This window comes from Oncorhynchus keta, chromosome 35, assembly GCF_023373465.1.
Source record: "Oncorhynchus keta strain PuntledgeMale-10-30-2019 chromosome 35, Oket_V2, whole genome shotgun sequence".
Classification (NCBI taxonomy): domain Eukaryota; kingdom Metazoa; phylum Chordata; class Actinopteri; order Salmoniformes; family Salmonidae; genus Oncorhynchus; species Oncorhynchus keta.
In genome coordinates, this window is record NC_068455.1 from 15,751,669 (window position 1) to 15,772,736 (window position 21,068).

Genomic DNA, 21,068 nt, shown 5'->3' on the forward strand with positions numbered 1-21,068 from the left:
CCCACTAACTTCCTTCCAGGCTGATCGTTTCCCCTAGCTACCCCCCAGGCCCACTAACTTCCTTCCAGGCTGATCGTTTCCCCTAGCTACCCCCCCAGGCCCACTAGCTACCCCCCAGGCCCACTAACTTCCTTCCAGGCTGATCGTTCCCCCTAGCTACCCCCCCAGGCCCACTAGCTACCCCCAGGCCCACTAACTTCCTTCCAGGCTGATCCCCCCTAGCTGCCCCACAGGCCCACTAGCTACCCCCAGGCCCACTAACTTCCTTCCAGGCTGATCCCCCTAGCTACCCCCAGGCCCACTAACTTCCTTCCAGGCTGATCGTTTCCCCTAGCTACCCCCCCAGGCCCACTAGCTACCCCCCCAGGCCCACTAACTTCCTTCCAGGCTGATCGTTCCCCCTAGCTGCCCCACAGGCCCACTAGCTTCTTCATAGTCTGACCTGGTCCTGAAGTCCCACCCAGAGACGTGTATTCTTACACATATCTAAATATATGCCTCTGGTCCCACCCTGTCCCCTGACCTTCTACTTTACCAACACGGCCTGTCTCCCTCCCACCCTCACCCCTCCAGGACTGCTCACCTCACACATACTAGTACAGATATGTGAGGGAACTGGAGGAGGGAGGAAACTTAGTCTTTTATTTGTTTAATTTCAGAAGGAAGAAACAGCTTATTTAAAGTGCTGACTGCCTTTTTAACAACTATTCAAACAATGTACAGAAAAATACATGAATACAAAAGAGTGATATTGTACAGATTATGGTGACCAGCAATCCTGACTAAATTAATGAAGCAATGGGGAGATATTGAACTCTGTACTATAAACGTTTTCTGTAATATTGATGAAACGAATGAAAAATTAAACATCCTTGATCATTATGTAAAACAATTTCTTCAGTCTCTTATTTATAAACTGACGTGTCCAATTTGAAATATAAAACGATTATATTGTATTCTATGCTACATAGAGAGTACATCAAAATATTTCTACAGCATTGGTCCTTGATTTCAGCAAAAGCTTGCCCTGGGTAAAAATAAAAACATCTAAATCAACCCTGTCACTTACAGACGTAAAGCATAGACTGTATATATGTAAAGTCGTCTTTCATTGGACAAAATATAATTGTTTCGGGTCCTGTGAGCAGCATTGTCCAATCGCGAACGTTGTTTCATGCGAAATTACTGGGCGCTGTAGAGCAAAAGGGAGACCCTTCACGTCTGAACAACTCTCGAGTTGGAAATGACTCCTAAACGCACGGCTACGGAAGAGAGGATCCGGACTGATATTGTGGCACAAAGTTAGCAAAGTTTTTTTTATTGTTTTTTTAACTCAACTGATACAAAAAACAGTGGAGTAATATTGGACATGTCAATGAAGAATATATTCTCGACAGGGTTGCGGGAATAAAGTGAGTAGTTCTCTTCCATTTCCTATGTATTTTGGAGTGTCATTGTCTGCGACGCGTTGCCAGGGAAGAGCTAGTTAGCTAGCGCGATCTTTTAAAGTTTGTTCTACCTGATGAACTAACAGAAGAGCATCTTACATCAGTTTGAACTAAAGCTGTTGTTTCAACTTCGTGTGATAACAACGAAATTGTGTATTTACTTTGATAAAATTGTCACCGAATGCCACTTTCCGTCCAATGGCATAGCATTGGACTGGCTAGCAACTGCTACAAGCTAGAAAGGCGGACTAGGTACTTTTGCCCAACCTGTTGCGTGCGTGAGGTGTGGGTGCGCTAATCGATGCACTCTTTAGACATATTTAGTTCGTCCATGTCTTTTGAAAAATACATGTTTTTCCATAACCATCTAGGTGGCTGGGTATTTGTAAAAAGCAGACTAGAATCTAGAACTGTCTGCTACTAGCTAGCTCGCAAGGTGTAATTCTAGCTATGAAAAGGGCTCGTGCATCTAAAACATAATAGTATTCCAGCCAGGACACCCATGTCTCAAAACATTATATTTAACTAATTTACTAATCCAGTACAGATGTATGATAGTCTGTTCTTGACAGTAATGCAATAAAGTCTGACCAGAAAGTCCTCCTCAATCAACATAAGGATGACGGTGATCTTCGTTTGGTCACCATATGGCCTGTGTCAACATGAACATCAGCACGGATGTCTGACACCGAGGTTATGCCCGTATTGTGATCAACTACTCCCTTCAATGGCTGTCTTGGGCATCAGTGACTAACACATGCAGGCTATTTGTTCAGTACAAATATCTATTTTTAGATATATTAGAAAAGCAATACAATCAATGTTGGGGCGGCAGGGTAGCCTAGTGGTTAGAGCGTTGGACTAGTAACCGGAAGGTTGCAAGTTCAAATCCCCGAGCCGTCGTTCTGCCCATGATAATAATAATAAATAAGAAGAATTTGTTCTTAATAATTTAATGAAGCCCACATCCATAACTCAAATCTAATCAAGCAGCAACCACACACTGGGTGCTTATCAGCTACTGCCCAGCCTGATACCATAATGGTAAAAAAATAACAATCTTATCAGTCTCCATACTCACATGCCTCCAGTCACACGACTGTTCTACTAAGTGGGTTCCCTCCTTTTTAGGTGACCTAAATCACGGACCTAAAATTGCTGGGAAGGACCCCACTGACCTTGCTTAAAAACACAATGGTTAATTGATAATCACAGTGTTGTATTGTCAACAATAAGGCCTGAATTCTCAAATTAGCTGATGACCAGCTATAGAATGCACGGCAACCAAGAGTTTTCCCCTTAATTTGACAAGTTCGTCATCAAGGTATTCAGGTGCTGGTATCTCAGATACTTCACCTCATTCGTTAGCAGCCAATCCTAAACTAAAACAGCTCCTAACTGATGTGGAAGTCTCCCACCCCCGGCTCTGCTGTCCACCCTGGCTAGGCCACCCCCATAGTCATGGTTGTAGTAGCGAGGCTTCTATTTATCGAAGTATGAATGTTTTGTTGTGACTGGCAGAATGTTGCCCATATAGTAGTAAAAAGTTCACATTAAAAGAAGTTTGGTTTACAAATTAACTGAGCTGCCTTCGCTTCCGTTTATGTCCACTGCCACGTTGAAGGTCATTGTCCAGTTTTGAGCAGGTAGAATAGCTGAAAGCACTCCACTTTAATTTTTGAGGAGTTCGATAGCTGTTGAGTGTACTTCTGCAACATGTTATCAAAATGTAACACTTACTATAAATGCCATTGTCTTAAATGGACTAGAGACTGTCATAGGCCCCTCTGTCGTTCTCTCCACCTTCATGCATCCCGTCTCTCTGCCCCCTCTCTACCACCCTGGTGCTGTTTGTTTTTATTTCACCTTTATTTGAAACCCTGTTACGAGGTGGTTCAGTATGTTACATGATCTCTCATTTCCTCTTCCCTGGAATCTGGAAGGTTCTTTATTCTGTGTGTGGAGTGTTGGAATGTGGAGTGAGAGTTCTGGAGAAGATCAGAATCCTGGTCTGTTTCTCCTCCACAGTGACAGGCTAAGGGAGGATAGGATACACTGACCCACAGCTGAGGTGTCACTGGGGACTCTCTGATTACATGTAATCAGAATAAATAAGTTCACAGGCCTAGTTGATTTCCCTAGCCTATATTTCTCTCCTTTAAATGTGAGCCAAGAAGTGAGAATAAAAGCAGCGTGTGGGAATGAAAATATCTTGAGTGGAATGTTAGACTCTGCCCAGTGTTGTTTATATTTGGTTTGGCTCAGGACAGTGGGCTGGAGGAGGAGGGCTTCTCAACCCCATCTGTGGTCTCAGAAGGCTAGACCAGGAAAGACCAGACAGACACCACCCTTTAAGAGCTCCCGAGTGGCACAGCGGTCTAAGGCACTGCATCTCAATACAAGAGGTGTCACTACAGTCCCTGGTTCGAATCCAGGCTGTATCACATCCAACCCATGGGGTGGTGCACAATTGTCCCAGTGTCATCCTGGTTAGGGGAGGGTTTGGCCGGGGTAGGCTGTCATTGTAAATAAGAATTCCTTCTTAACTGACTTGACGAGTTAAATAAAAGAATAAGGTTGTCAAGTGGGCTGGTTCTAGCTGCCTGCTGTGCCCGTGACAAGCTGCCTCATGCCCGCGGTAGTACAGGTCTGTCCTGTAGAGATGACACCTGCAGTGCGAGCAGGGCCATGTGTGATTCACCTCGCATAACCTAGCCATCAACAAGCCTCGAGGGTAGTATATGACATTCTAGTGTTGTTTATGGCTACACACCACCAGGTCCGGTCAGGACACGGACAGACCAACCTCACCCCAAACACCACCATGATGTTACCATGCTGTTTGCACAGTGTTAGTCTGTAAATCAGATTTAGCCTGGACCAGGACTGGTATGTTTGGAGGAGAAGACAGTGATGTAGCCTGGACCAGGTGTGGTATGTTTGGAGGAGAAGACAGTGATGTAGCCTGGACCAGGTGTGGTATGTTTGGAGGAGAAGACAGCGATGTAGCCTGGACCAGGACTGGTATGTTTGGAGGAGAAGACAGTGATGTAGCCTGGACCAGGACTGGTATGTTTGGAGGAGAAGACAGTGATGTAGCCTCGACCAGGAGTGTATATGTTTGGAGGAGAAGACGGTGATGTAGCCTGGACCAGGAGTGTATATGTTTGGAGGAGAAGACTGTGATGTAGCCTGGACCAGGTGAGTGTATATGTTTGGAGGAGAAGACAGTGATGTAGCCTGGACCAGGAGTGTATATGTTTGGAGGAGAAGACAGTGATGTAGCCTGGACCAGGTGTGGTATGTTTGGAGAAAGAAGACAGTGATGTAGCCTGGACCAGGACTGGTATGTTTGGAGGAGAAGACAGTGATGTAGCCTGGACCAGGTGTGGTATGTTTGGAGGAGAAGACAGTGATGTAGCCTGGACCAGGTGTGGTATGTTTGGAGGAGAAGACAGCGATGTAGCCTGGACCAGGAGTGGTATGTTTGGAGGAGAAGACAGTGATGTAGCCTGGACCAGGAGTGGTATGTTTGGAGGAGAAGACAGTGATGTAGCCTGGACCAGGAGTGGTATGTTTGGAGAAGAAGACAGTGATGTAGCCTGGACCAGGAGTGGTATGTTTGGAGGAGAAGACAGTGATGTAGCCTGGACCAGGACTGGTATGTTTGGAGAAGAAGACAGTGATGTAGCCTGGACCAGGAGTGGTATGTTTGGAGGAGAAGACAGTGATGTAGCCTGGACCAGGACTGGTATGTTTGGAGGAGAAGACAGTGATGTAGCCTGGACCAGGAGTGTATATGTTTGGAGGAGAAGACCAGCCTGGACCAGGAGTGTATATGTTTGGAGGAGAAGACGGTGATGTAGCCTGGACCAGGAGTGTATATGTTTGGAGGAGAAGACTGTGATGTAGCCTGGACCAGGAGTGTTTGGAGGAGAAGACAGTGATGTAGCCTGGATATGTTTGGAGGAGAAGACAGTGATGTAGCCTGGACCAGGAGTGGTATGTTTGGAGGAGAAGACAGTGATGTAGCCTGGACCAGGAGTGGTATGTTTGGAGGAGAAGACAGTGATGTAGCCTGGACCAGGAGTGGTATGTTTGGAGGAGAAGACAGTGATGTAGCCTGGACCAGGAGTGGTATGTTTGGAGGAGAAGACAGTATGTTTGTTTGAGGAGAAGACAGTGATGTAGCCTGGACCAGGAGTGGTATGTTTGGAGGAGAAGACAGTGATGTAGCCTGGAACAGGAGTGGTATGTTTGGAGAAGAAGACAGTGATGTAGCCTGGACCAGGAGTGGTATGTTTGGAGGAGAAGACAGTGATGTAGCCTGGACCAGGACTGGTATGTTTGGAGAAGAAGACAGTGATGTAGCCTGGACCAGGAGTGGTATGTTTGGAGGAGAAGACAGTGATGTAGCCTGGACCAGGAGTCAGTTCAGTTTGCCCAGTGGTTGAGAGGACCAGGAGGATGACCACTCTGTCTCCACCAGGGTGCTTAGCTAAGCCACACAGCAGCAGATGGTCCACTCAAAGGGCCCAGTGTGTGCAGGGCTTGAAATTGAGGGCGTTTCTTCATCTCAAGGACTTTAAAAAGATGTCTAAGACGGTTCAAAACAGACTTTGGCACAGTCCCGGGACGATAGATCCAAAAATCATACAACCACTGTTGCGTCCAAAGGAATGTTTTGCTTAAAATTTTGATAACTATATTATTTCATATTTTAATTGCAACAATGTGCACACGGCGGCAGGCCAACATGCAAATGTTCCAAAATGCAAATTGTGGGAAAACACATTTTCTAAAATGCACAAAATAGATGGGACTGTGATAGACTGTATCCAGTTTGCTGAGTAGAGTGTTGGAGGCTATTTTGTAAATGACATCGTCGAGGATTGGTAGGATAGTCAGTTTTACAAGAGTATGTTTGGCGGCATGATTGAAGGAGGCTTTGCTGCAAAATAGTAAGCTGATTCTAGATTTAACTTTGGATTGGAGATGTTTGATATGAGTCTGGAAGGAGAGCTTACACCTAGGTATTTGTAGTTGTCGACATATTCTAAGTCAGAACCGTCCAGAGTAGTGATGCTAGTTGGGGGTGCGGGCAGCGATTGGTTGAAAAGCATGCATATAGTTTTACTTGCGTTTAAGAGCAGTTGGAGGCCACGGAAGAAGAGTTGTATGGCATTAAAGCTCGTTTGGAGGTTAGTTAACACAGTGTCCAAAGAAGGGCCAAAAGTATACAGAATTATGTTGTCTGTGTAGAGGTGGATCAGAGAATCACCAGCAAGAGCGACATCATTGATGTATACAGAGAAAATAGTTGGCCCGAGAACTGAACCCTGTTGCACCACCATAGAGACTGCCAGAGGTCCGGACAACAGGCCCTCCGATTTGACACACTGAATTCTATCTGAGAAGTGAACCAGGCGAGGCAGTCATTTGAGAAACCAAGGCGGTTGAGTCTGCCGATGACCTGTCTGCCGATGACCAGCTCGGAAACCGGATTGCACAGGGGAGAACGTACGGTAGGATTCGAAATGGTCGGTCATCTGTTTATTAAATTGGCTTTCGAAGACTTTGGAAAGGCAGGGCAGGATGGATATAGGTCTGTAATAGTTTGGGTCTGGAGTGTCACCCCCTTTGAAGATGGGGATGACTGCGGCAGCTTTCCAATCTTTAGGCATCTCAGACAATACGAAAGAGATGTTGAACAGACTGTTGCAACCCCTATTAACAATGGCAGCGGATCATTTTAGACAGAGGGTCCAGATTGTCTAGTCCAGCTGATTTGTACGGGTCCAGGTTGTGCAGCTCTTTCAGAACATCTGCTAGTTGGGTGAAGGAGAAGCTGGGGAGGCTCGGGCAAGTAGCTGCGAAGGGTGTGGAGCTGTTGGCCAGGGTTGGGGTAGCCAGGAGGAAAGCATGGCCAGCTGTAGAGAAATGCTTATTGAAATTCTCGATCATCGTGGATTTATCGGTGGTGACCGTGTTTCCTAGCCTCAGTGCAGTGGGCAGCCGGGTGGAAGTGCTCTTATTCTCCATGGACTTTACAGTGTCCCAAAACCTTTTGGAGTTAGAGCTACAGGATGCACATTTCTGGTTGAAAAAGCTAGCCTTTGCTTTCCTAACTGACTGCGTGTATTGGTTCCTGACTTCCCTGAAAAGTTGCATATCGCGGGGACTATTCAATGCTAGTGTTGTCCGCCACAGGAAGTTTTTGTTCTGGTCGAGGGCAGTCAGGTCTGGATTGAACCAAGGGCTATATCTTTTCTTAGTTCTACATTTTTTGAAAGGGGCATGCTTATTTAATAACGACCAGGCATCCTCTACTGACGGGATGAGGTCAATATCCTTCTAGGATACTTGGTTGACAGCCTCATTTATCTATTTCAATAGTAGGCCTACTTTTAAATCACTGTCAATTACCTAGGTCCTAGACCCTTATTGTCATAATAATTGTGAAGTGTTTTAATAAAAAATATTTATTAATATTGTTATTACATTTTTGGTTTTATTTGGGACGGTTGCTGTTTGGTTGAAATTGCACTTCGGGATGATTCTTGTACAGTGATGAGAAAATATTAGTCTCGATCCCTGGGTGTGTAGTAGCCCTGGGTGTGTCATTTGTCCTCCTTACGGACACAGCTCTTCTAGGGGGAGGGGAAGGTCTGTCATACTAAATTAGCTCAAGATCTTGAGATGGAATGTGTCAGGCTGCCATTTGTATGTGTGTAGTTAATTTGAGGTGCCTAGTGTGAAAATGGTTGAGTAGTGTGCACCACTGCTCTTAACTACCACTGTATTCTCTAAACTTCCAATTCAGATCTGACTTCCCACCCCCTCTCATAAACAAATATACACTCATCCTTCTCATGACTAACCATGCTACTACTGTTGTTTTAAAAGGGAGCAACAGAGTGACTGGTTGACTGCCCTAAAATATCACTCCTCAGGTTTGTCAGGTGTGTGTTTATAAGAGACAGATGTCAGGCTGGCCTGGAGCTTACTGGAGAGACACAATCTTCAGGCCTGACCTTCCGTAGTTAATCAATACACAGCCCATGGCATAACTGAAATGGCTACTTATAGCACGTCTACTGTGACGTTATAAACTGTGTGGTTCGAGCCCTGGATGCTGGTTGGCTGACAGCCATGGTATATCAGAATGTATACTACAGGTATGACAAAACATTTATTTTTACTGTTCTAATTATGTTGGAAACCAGTTTACCTCAGTGGTTTGTGATATATGGCCAATATACCATGGCATATGCCTGGGTCCAGGCACTCGCGATGCGTTGTGCCTAAGAACAGCCCTTAGCCGTGGTATATTGGCCATATACCAACAGTCCTCGGGCCTTATTGCTAGAGTTGTAATTTTAGAGTAAAAGGAAACTGAACGTAGAGGTTTTTAGAATGGCCATCTTTGTTTGGCTGCACATAGTTCATACTTTAAGCGATGCAGGCTTGTTTTCAACCACTATTGTCATCTTATTGTATGGTCTTCACCTGCATTGATGCTCTTGAAATGGTAACAGGATGGACTTTGAGAGGCTGGGAAGGAAGTCCGTGCTTGTTTGCATGACTCCGTAAGGAACATGGACAATAAGGTGTTCTTCTCTGGCCACCTCATGTAAATTGTGTCCACTGAACACAACAGAGGCGTCAGTATCAACACATGAGTCAGTCTGACACTCACAATATGGTGGGCAAACCTTATCCATACACTGTGTTCTGCAAAATTGTTGTAGCAACACAAAGGGGGCAGGCAACAGGATACTCAAGGACATAAAATATATAGACTACATTGGCCACTGAAGTGTGTGTGTGTGTGTGTGTGTGTGTGCATGTCTTGAAAAATCCTCGTGTGTCATTTGCCTCCATAAATTCCAATTAATTTCTTGAATTTGACTAGAATAAAAAAAATGTAATTGAAGTAGTGAACAGGATACAGAATTTGAATGAAAGGAAATACAATTGAGCTAAATGAAATTGAAATGCCTATTCTATAATAGGTGAAGTCTGTACAAACATACATCTTGTACATAAAACATCAATCATGTCGTTATATACATGCCAGGGCTCGACATTAACGCTTGTCTAGACAAGTTAAAAAAATAAAAAATAGTCGGACAAAATAATATAGATTTAAGAGTAAAAATAAATATCACCATCAAACAGTGTCTAATTTTCATGTAGGCCTAAATAAATAAACAGGCTTGCATGTCAGTGCGCCAGAAAATGTAGCCCAACCTTTAATTACAAAAATGTAAACTCCAGTCATGTTTGAAATAGAACCAGTCAAAGGTTTAGACACACTGACTCATTCCAGGGTTTGTCTTTATTTATTTTTTAAATTTACGTTGTTGAATAATAGTAAGGACATCAAAACAACAAGAAATAACACGAGTGTTAAACAAATCGATATATATTTTATATTCTTCAAAGTAGCCACCCTTTGCCTTGACTGCTTTGCACACTCTTGGCATTTTATCAACCAGCTTCACCTGGAATGCTTTTCCAACAGTCTTGAAGGAGTTCTCACATATGCTGAATACGTGTTGGCTGCTTTTTCTTCACTTTGCAGTCCAACTCAACCCAAACCATCTCAATTGGGTTGAGGTTGGGGGATTGTGGAGGTCAAGTCATCTGATGCACCACTCCTTCTTGGTCAAATAGCCCTTATACCTGGAGGTATGTTGGGTCATTGTAAAGTTGAAACACAACTGATAGTCCCACTAAATGCAAACAGATGTGATGGTGTATCGCTGCAGAAAGCTGTGTTAGACATGCTGTTTAAGTGTGCCTTGAATTCTAAATATATCACAGACAGTGTCACAGCAAAGCACCATCACACCTCCATGCTTCACGGTGGGAACCACACATGCAGAGATAATCCGTTCACCTACGCTGAGTCTCACAAAGACGCGGCGGTTGGAACCAAAAATCTCACATTTGGACTCATCAGACCAAAGGACAGGTTTCCACCAGTCTAATGTCCATTGCTCGTGTTTCTTGGACCAAGCAAGTCTCTTTTTCTTATTGGTGTCCTTTAGTAGTGGTTTCTTTGCAGCAATTTGATAATGAAGGCCGGATTCACACAGTCTCCTCTGCACCGTTGATGTTGAGATGTGTCTGTTACTTGAACTCTGTGAAGCATTTATTTGTGCTGCAATTTCTGAGGCTGGTAACTCTAATGAACTCTGCAGCACAGGTAACTCTGGGTCTTCCTTACCTGTGGCGGTCCTCATGAGAGCCAGTTTCATCATAGCGCTTGATGGTTTTAGCGACTGCACTTGAAGAAACTGTCAAAGTTCTTGAAATGTTTCGCCTTGACTGACCTTCATGTCTTAAAGTAATTATGGACTGTCGTTTCTCTTTGCTTATTTGAGCTCTTCTTGCCATAATATGTACTCAGTATTTTACCAAATAGGGCTATCTTCTGTATACCACCACTACCATGTCACAACCCAACTGATTGTCTCAAATGCATTAAGAAGGAAATAAATTCCACAAATTAACTTTTTAACAAGGAACACCTGTTAATTGAAATGCATTCCAGGTGACTACCTCATGAAGCTGGTTGAGAGAATGTCAAGAGTGTGCAAAGCTGCCATCAAGGCAAAGGGTGGCTACTTTGACGAATCTCAAATATATCTTGATTTGTTTAACACTTTTGGTTACTGCGTGATTCCATATGTGTTTTTTCATAGTTTTGATGTCTTCACTATTATTCTACAATGTAGAAAAAAATCAAGAAAAACCCTTGAATGAGTATGTGTGTCCAAACCTTTGACTGCACGTCTTGTTCAGATGAAATGGTCACAAGACAGGAGAGTGAAGGACAGTGGCTGTTGTGCACCACTCATCACCCACCTTATGTAAGTTCATGAAGCATGTCTTGCCTTGTTTCTAAGTAGGCTAGCCAAAATACAACCATTGAAATGTTGAGGGAATTATTTTATAAATGCTTAATATGCCATTGAAACCAGCATTATTCTCATATTCTATTGGTTTTCAAATCAACTTAATTTTGTCCAGTAGCTAGTCATATTATTATTATTATTATTATAACCCTAATCATATTAGTAACCCATGCTAGTTGATGATAATCCCAATCATATTAGTAACCCATGCTAGTTGATGATAAACCTAATCATATTAGTAACCCATGCTAGTTGATGATAACCCTAATCATATTAGTAACCCATGCTAGTTGATGATAACCCTAATCATATTAGCAGTCCATGCTAGTTGATGATAACCCTAATCATATCAGTAACCCATGCTAGTTGATGATAATCCTAATCATATCAGTAACCAATGCTAGTTGATGATAATCCTAATCATATCAGTAACCCATGCTAGTTGATGATAACCCTAATCATATCAGTAACCCATGCTAGTTGATGATAATCCTAATCATATTAGTAACCAATGCTAGTTGATGATAACCCTAATCATATCAGTAACCCATGCTAGTTGATGATAATCCTAATCATATCAGTAACCCATGCTAGTTGATGATAATCCTAATCATATTAGTAACCCATGCTAGTTGATGATAATCCTATTCATATTAGTAGTCCATGCTAGTTGATGATAATCCTAATCATATCAGTAACCCATGCTAGTTGATGATAATCCTAATCATATTAGTAACCCATGCTAGTTGATGATAATCCTATTCATATTAGTAGTCCATGCTAGTTGATGATAATCCTAATCATATCAGTAACCCATGCTAGTTGATGATAATCCTAATCATATTAGTAACCCATGCTAGTTGATGATAATCCTATTCATATTAGTAACCCATGCTAGTTGATGATAATCCTAATCATATCAGTAACCCATGCTAGTTGATGATAATCCTAATCATATTAGTAACCCATGCTAGTTGATGATAATCCTAATCATATTAGTAACCCATGCTAGTTGATGATAATCCTAATCATATTAGTAACCAATGCTAGTTGATGATAATCCTAATCATATTAGTAACCCATGCTAGTTGATGATAATCCTAATCATATTAGTAACCCATGCTAGTTGATGATAACCTAATCATATTAGTAACCCATGCTAGTTGATGATAATCCTAATCATATTAGTAACCAATGCTAGTTGATGATAATCCTAATCATATTAGTAACCCATGCTAGTTGATGATAATCCTAATCATATTAGTAACCCATGCTAGTTGATGATAACCCTAATCATATTAGTAACCCATGCTAGTTGATGGTAATCCTAATCATATTAGTAACCCATAATCATATTAGTAACCCATGCTAGTTGATGATAATCCTAATCATATTAGTAACCAATGCTAGTTGATGATAACCCTAATCATATTAGTAACCCATGCTAGTTGATGATAATCCTAATCATATTAGTAACCCATGCTAGTTGATGATAATCCTAATCATATTAGTAACCCATGCTAGTTGATGATAATCCTAATCATATTAGTAACCCATGCTAGTTGATGATAATCCTAATCATATTAGTAACCCATGCTAGTTGATGATAATCCTAATCATATTAGTAACCCATGCTAGTTGATGATAATCCTAATCATATTAGTAACCCATGCTAGTTGATGATAATCCTAATCATATTAGTAACCCATGCTAGTTGATGATAATCCTAATCATATTAGTAACCCATGCTAGTTGATGATAATCCTAATCATATTAGTAACCCATGCTAGTTGATGATAATCCTAATCATATTAGTAACCCATGCTAGTTGATGATAATCCTAATCATATTAGTAACCCATGCTAGTTGATGATAATCCCAATCATATTAGTAACCCATGCTAGTTGATGATAATCCTAATCATATTAGTAACCCATGCTAGTTGATGATAATCCTAATCATATTAGTAACCCATGCTAGTTGATGATAATCCTAATCATATTAGTAACCCATGCTAGTTGATGATAATCCTAATCATATTAGTAACCCATGCTAGTTGATGATAACCCTAATCATATTAGTAACCCATGCTAGTTGATGATAATCCTAATCATATTAGTAACCCATGCTAGTTGATGATAACCCTAATCATATTAGTAACCCATGCTAGTTGATGATAATCCTAATCATATCAGTAACCCATGCTAGTTGATGATAACCCTAATCATATTAGTAACCCATGCTAGTTGATGATAATCCTAATCATATTAGTAACCCATGCTAGTTGATGATAATCCTAATCATATTAGTAACCCATGCTAGTTGATGATAATCCTAATCATATCAGTAACCCATGCTAGTTGATGATAATCCCAATCATATTAGTAACCCATGCTAGTTGATGATAATCCTAATCATATTAGTAACCCATGCTAGTTGATGATAATCCTAATCATATTAGTAACCCATGCTAGTTGATGATAATCCTAATCATATTAGTAACCCATGCTAGTTGATGATAATCCTAATCATATTAGTAACCCATGCTAGTTGATGATAATCCTAATCATATTAGTAACCCATGCTAGTTGATGATAATCCTAATCATATTAGTAACCCATGCTAGTTGATGATAATCCTAATCATATTAGTAACCCATGCTAGTTGATGATAATCCTAATCATATTAGTAACCCATGCTAGTTGATGATAATCCTAATCATATTAGTAACCCATGCTAGTTGATGATAATCCTAATCATATTAGTAACCCATGCTAGTTGATGATAATCCTAATCATATTAGTAACCCATGCTAGTTGATGATAATCCTAATCATATTAGTAACCCATGCTAGTTGATGATAACCCTAATCATATTAGTAACCCATGCTAGTTGATGATAATCCTAATCATATTAGTAACCCATGCTAGTTGATGATAATCCTAATCATATTAGTAACCCATGCTAGTTGATGATAACCCTAATCATATCAGTAACCCATGCTAGTTGATGATAATCCTAATCATATTAGTAACCAATGCTAGTTGATGATAACCCTAATCATATCAGTAACCCATGCTAGTTGATGATAATCCTAATCATATTAGTAACCCATGCTAGTTGATGATAACCCTAATCATATCAGTAACCCATGCTAGTTGATGATAATCCTAATCATATTAGTAACCAATGCTAGTTGATGATAACCCTAATCATATCAGTAACCCATGCTAGTTGATGATAATCCTAATCATATTAGTAACCCATGCTAGTTGATGATAACCCTAATCATATTAGTAACCCATGCTAGTTGATGATAACCCTAATCATATTAGTAACCCATGCTAGTTGATGGTAATCCTAATCATATTAGTAACCCATGCTAATCATATTAGTAACCCATGCTAGTTGATGATAATCCTAATCATATTAGTAACCAATGCTAGTTGATGATAACCCTAATCATATCAGTAACCCATGCTAGTTGATGATAATCCTAATCATATTAGTAACCCATGCTAGTTGATGATAACCCTAATCATATTAGTAACCCATGCTAGTTGATGATAATCCTAATCATATTAGTAACCCATGCTAGTTGATGGTAATCCTAATCATATTAGTAACCCATGCTAATCATATTAGTAACCCATGCTAGTTGATGATAATCCTAATCATATTAGTAACCCATGCTAGTTGATGATAACCCTAATCATATTAGTAACCCATGCTAGTTGATGATAACCCTAATCATATCAGTAACCCATGCTAGTTGATGATAACCCTAATCATATTAGTAACCCATGCTAGTTGATGATAATCCTAATCATATTAGTAACCCATGCTAGTTGATGATAATCCTAATCATATTAGTAATCCATGCTAGTTGATGGTAATCCTAATCATATTAGTAACCAATGCTAGTTGATGATAATCCTAATCATATTAGTAACCCATGCTAGTTGATGATAATCCTAATCATATTAGTAACCCATGCTAGTTGATGATAACCCTAATCATATTAGTAACCAATGCTAGTTGATGATAATCCTAATCATATTAGTAACCCATGCTAGTTGATGATAACCCTAATCATATTAGTAACCCATGCTAGTTGATGATAATCCTAATCATATTAGTAACCCATGCTAGTTGATGATAATCCTAATCATATTAGTAACCCATGCTAGTTGATGATAATCCTAATCATATTAGTAACCAATGCTAGTTGATGATAATCCTAATCATATTAGTAACCCATGCTAGTTGATGATAACCCTAATCATATTAGTAACCCATGCTAGTTGATGATAATCCTAATCATATTAGTAATCCATGCTAGTTGATGATAATCCTAATCATATTAGTAACCAATGCTAGTTGATGATAACCCTAATCATATTAGTAACCCATGCTAGTTGATGATAATCCTAATCATATTAGTAATCCATGCTAGTTGATGATAACCCTAATCATATTAGTAACCCATGCTAGTTGATGATAATCCTAATCATATTAGTAACCAATGCTAATCATATTAGTAACCCATGCTAGTTGATGATAATCCCAATCATATTAGTAACCCATGCTAGTTGATGGTAATCCTAATCATATTAGTAACCCATGCTAGTTGATGGTAATCCTAATCATATTAGTAACCCATGCTAGTTGATGGTAATCCTAATCATATTAGTAACCAATGCTAGTTGATGATAACCCTAATCATATCAGTAACCCATGCTAGTTGATGATAACCCTAATCATATTAGTAACCCATGCTAGTTGATGATAATCCTAATCATATTAGTAACCCATGCTAGTTGATGATAACCCTATTCATATTAGTAACCCATGCTAGTTGATGATAACCCTAATCATATTAGTAACCCATGCTAATCATATTAGTAACCCATGCTAGTTGATGATAATCCTAATCATATTAGTAACCCATGCTAGTTGATGATAATCCTAATCATATTAGTAACCCATGCTAGTTGATGATAACCCTAATCATATTAGTAACCCATGCTAATCATATTAGTAACCCATGCTAGTTGATGATAATCCTAATCATATTAGTAACCCATGCTAGTTGATGATAACCCTAATCATATTAGTAACCCATGCTAATCATATTAGTAACCCATGCTAGTTGATGATAATCCTAATCATATTAGTAACCCATGCTAGTTGATGATAACCCTAATCATATTAGTAACCCATGCTAGTTGATGATAACCCTAATCATATTAGTAACCCATGCTAATCATATTAGTAACCCATGCTAGTTGATGATAACCCTAATCATATTAGTAACCCATGCTAATCATATTAGTAACCCATGCTAGTTGATGATAACCCTAATCATATTAGTAACCCATGCTAGTTGATGATAACCCTAATCATATTAGTAACCCATGCTAGTTGATGATAACCCTAATCATATTAGTAACCCATGCTAGTTGATGATAACCCTAATCATATTAGTAACCCATGCTAATCATATTAGTAACCCATGCTAGTTGATGATAACCCTAATCATATTAGTAACCCATGCTAGTTGATGATAATCCTAATCATATTAGTAACCCATGCTAGTTGATGATAACCCTAATCATATTAGTAACCCATGCTAGTTGATGATAACCCTAATCATATTAGTAACCCATGCTAGTTGATGATAATCCTAATCATATTAGTAACCCATGCTAGTTGATGATAACCCTAATCATATCAGTAACCCATGCTAGTTGATGATAATCCCAATCATATTAGTAACCCATGCTAATCATATTAGTAACCCATGCTAGTTGATGATAACCCTAATCATATTAGTAACCCATGCTAGTTGATGATAATCCTAATCATATTAGTAACCCATGCTAGTTGATGATAACCCTAATCATATTAGTAACCCATGCTAGTTGATGATAACCCTAATCATATTAGTAACCCATGCTAGTTGATGATAATCCTAATCATATTAGTAACCCATGCTAGTTGATGATAATCCTAATCATATTAGTAACCCATGCTAGTTGATGATAACCCTAATCATATTAGTAACCCATGCTAGTTGATGATAACCCTAATCATATTAGTAACCCATGCTAGTTGATGATAATCCTAATCATATTAGTAACCCATGCTAGTTGATGATAACCCTAATCATATTAGTAACCCATGCTAGTTGATGATAACCCTAATCATATTAGTAACCCATGCTAGTTGATGATAATCCTAATCATATTAGTAACCCATGCTAGTTGATGATAACCCTAATCATATTAGTAACCCATGCTAGTTGATGATAATCCTAATCATATTAGTAACCCATGCTAGTTGATGATAATCCTAATCATATTAGTAACCCATGCTAGTTGATGATAACCCTAATCATATTAGTAACCCATGCTAGTTGATGGTAATCCTAATCATATTAGTAACCAATGCTAGTTGATGATAATCCTAATCATATTAGTAACCCATGCTAGTTGATGATAACCCTAATCATATTAGTAACCCATGCTAGTTGATGGTAATCCTAATCATATTAGTAACCAATGCTAGTTGATGATAACCCTAATCATATTAGTAACCCATGCTAGTTGATGGTAACCCTAATCATATTAGTAACCCATGCTAGTTGATGATAATCCTAATCATATTAGTAACCCATGCTAGTTGATGATAATCCTAATCATATTAGTAACCAATGCTAATCATATTAGTAACCAATGCTAGTTGATGATAACCCTAATCATATTAGTAACCCATGCTAGTTGATGGTAACCCTAATCATATTAGTAACCCATGCTAGTTGATGATAATCCTAATCATATTAGTAACCCATGCTAGTTGATGATAACCCTAATCATATTAGTAACCCATGCTAGTTGATGGTAATCCTAATCATATTAGTAACCAATGCTAGTTGATGATAATCCTAATCATATTAGTAACCCATGCTAGTTGATGATAATCCTAATCATATTAGTAACCCATGCTAGTTGATGATAATCCTAATCATATTAGTAACCCATGCTAGTTGATGATAATCCTAATCATATTAGTAACCCATGCTAGTTGATGATAATCCTAATCATATTAGTAACCCATGCTAGTTGATGATAATCCTATTCATATTAGTAACCCATGCTAGTTGATGATAATCCTGATCATATTAGTAACCCATGCTAGTTGATGATAATCCTGATCATATTAGTAACCCATGCTAGTTGATGATAATCCCAATCATATTAGTAACCCATGCTAGTTGATGATAATCCTAATCATATTAGTAACCAATGCTAGTTGATGATAATCCTATTCATATTAGTAACCCATGCTAGTTGATGATAATCCTAATCATATTAGTAATCCATGCCAGTTGATGATAATCCTAATCATATTAGTAACCCATGCTAGTTGATGATAACCCTAATCATATTAGTAACCCATGCTAGTTGATGATAATCCCAATCATATTAGTAACCCATGCTAGTTGATGATAATCCTAATCATATTAGTAACCAATGCTAGTTGATGATAACCCTAATCATATTAGTAACCCATGCTAGTTGATGATAACCCTAATCATATTAGTAACCCATGCTAGTTGATGATAACCCTAATCATATTAGTAATCCATGCTAGTTGATGATAATCCTAATCATATTAGTAACCCATGCTAGTTGATGATAATCCTAATCATATTAGTAACCCATGCTAGTTGATGCATCTTTAGATCTCCCCTCTTTCTGGCACATGAATCCTCTCGTGGGTGCGGTGAACTTTTGAAAACTGTTTTCCGGCTAATTGCATTTTGGATCATTTGTGAGTAGCCTTCGGCCTTCAGAGCTTATAATATGAAGGAAAAAGAACTATCAGCATTTTTAAGATAAACGGTCTCATCTGTTGCGTCAGCCTCATTGCTTTTTACATTTGATGTGCAGTGATTATGAATTTTGTATCTGTTGTTCCAGAACTGTCTGTCTGTTTAGAACCATAGACGGGGCCTAAAATGAACACCTGTCAAATGCGGGTCGATTTTGGCATTTGCGGCTAATATGTCTATTTCACCAGCCACGTTGGTGTGTGGTCAGGACTCCACAGTGTGAGCATTTCAATAGCATTTGTGAATAAAAATAGTAAAGTATGATCACAGTTATAGTCAAATAAATGCTGCAGTAGCTGTTTTGTTTCATGGCTGGTAAATATCGCACTCTGGCTGTCTCCCGACAAAAGAATTCTGGGTTGACTGAGAGTTTTCTGTTCTTTCGATTGGTCAACATTTTAAAACATTTTTTTTCAATATACAGTGCAACAGATACCTTATTTACTTAAGTATTCAGACCCTTTGCTGTGAGACTCGAAATGGAGCTCAGGTGCATCTTGTTTCCGTTGATCATACTTGAGATGTTTCTACAACCTGACACAGGATTCCACCTGTGGTAAATTCAATTGATTGGACATGATTTGGAAAGGCACCCAGCTGTCTATATAAGGTCCCACAGTTGACAGTGCATGTTAGAGCAAAACGCAAGCCATGAGGTCGAAGGAATTGTCCGTAGAGCTCCGAGACAGGGTTATGTTGAGGCACAGATTTGGGGAAGGGTACAAAAACATTTCTGCAGCATTGAAGGTCCCCAAGAACACAAACACAAAACAAGTCATGTATAGTGTAGAGAATCATTGTACCATCTAAACCACTGTGAAATATATTTTCAATAACCAAAGATTGTGTGTTTTAGCTTTTTTTTCTAAGCTGGTGTACAAAAATCTAATTGTATATCCTGTCGGATGTGACCAATTTGAATTTCAACTAATGAGTTGAATGGGAGTCAATTCTGAATTGAGCACTATTCATGTGTTGGAATTGACTCCCATTCAGTTGAATTGGCCACGCCCCACAGAATGTAGAGTTTTAGTGACTGGAAGTAGAATTAGCAATTTAAAGAAATTCCACTGTCATAGAGCATTAGATTCAAACTTCAACACCAAAGAATATATCACCTTCCTCTGGAAACGATGTTCAGTTACTCTTTTAACCTTAGTGCTTAGAATAGCCAGTTATATGTCCACCAACCATTTTAATTTGTGTGTCTGACCTCCAGCTCCAAATCATCCAGTGAGTGATACTGTCAGCCATCTAGCCTAATCCTACGTCACTTACAGAAACTACATTATTAATTCAAAACGTCTGCTCTGCGTGTGTGTGTGTGAGAGAGACTGAGTTTCCAAGGACAAACGGGCTCCTTCACTTTTCACCCAGGGAGATTCTCTTCACCAGCCTTAAACGCTTAACATTCTTTCTACTCAAAAACATCCATGTTTTCTGTTTGGTATGACAATTGATACAAGCACTGTCTATTGAGTATGTTAATTTTCTAGTCCTTTTGGAAATACATTTAGCTTGATTTCAATGAATGGGATGTGTATTTTATATTTAATAGGCTATACAAAATACACACAACCTTGGAAAGGCTAGTACCACCCTCTTGCCAACACTGGACCACATGTAGCCTGTGTACGGCATGTTTATGGGTGTTTGTTTGCCATACTTATTTAGTGCAGGTGAGTGGGCAATCCTCTCATCTAATAGAAACGATTACACCAACTTAGGCTTGTTGTTTACACCTCTGCTCCTCCCATTAAGCCCTCTGTGTGTTTACTGTTTGTTGCCGAGGGCTCA

At 39.5% G+C, this 21,068-nt stretch overlaps 1 protein-coding gene across 1 annotated transcript in view; it reads left to right on the forward strand.

Annotated features, from left to right (window-relative positions):
• The first annotated feature begins 1,214 nt into the window (after positions 1-1,214).
• Positions 1,215-21,068, forward strand: part of pals1a (protein associated with LIN7 1, MAGUK p55 family member a) — a 53,750-nt gene continuing 33,896 nt past the window's right edge. The window contains exon 1 of the mRNA XM_052496643.1: positions 1,215-1,412. The gene's annotated coding sequence lies outside the window, so the exon portion shown is untranslated. The remainder of the gene's footprint in view (positions 1,413-21,068) is intronic.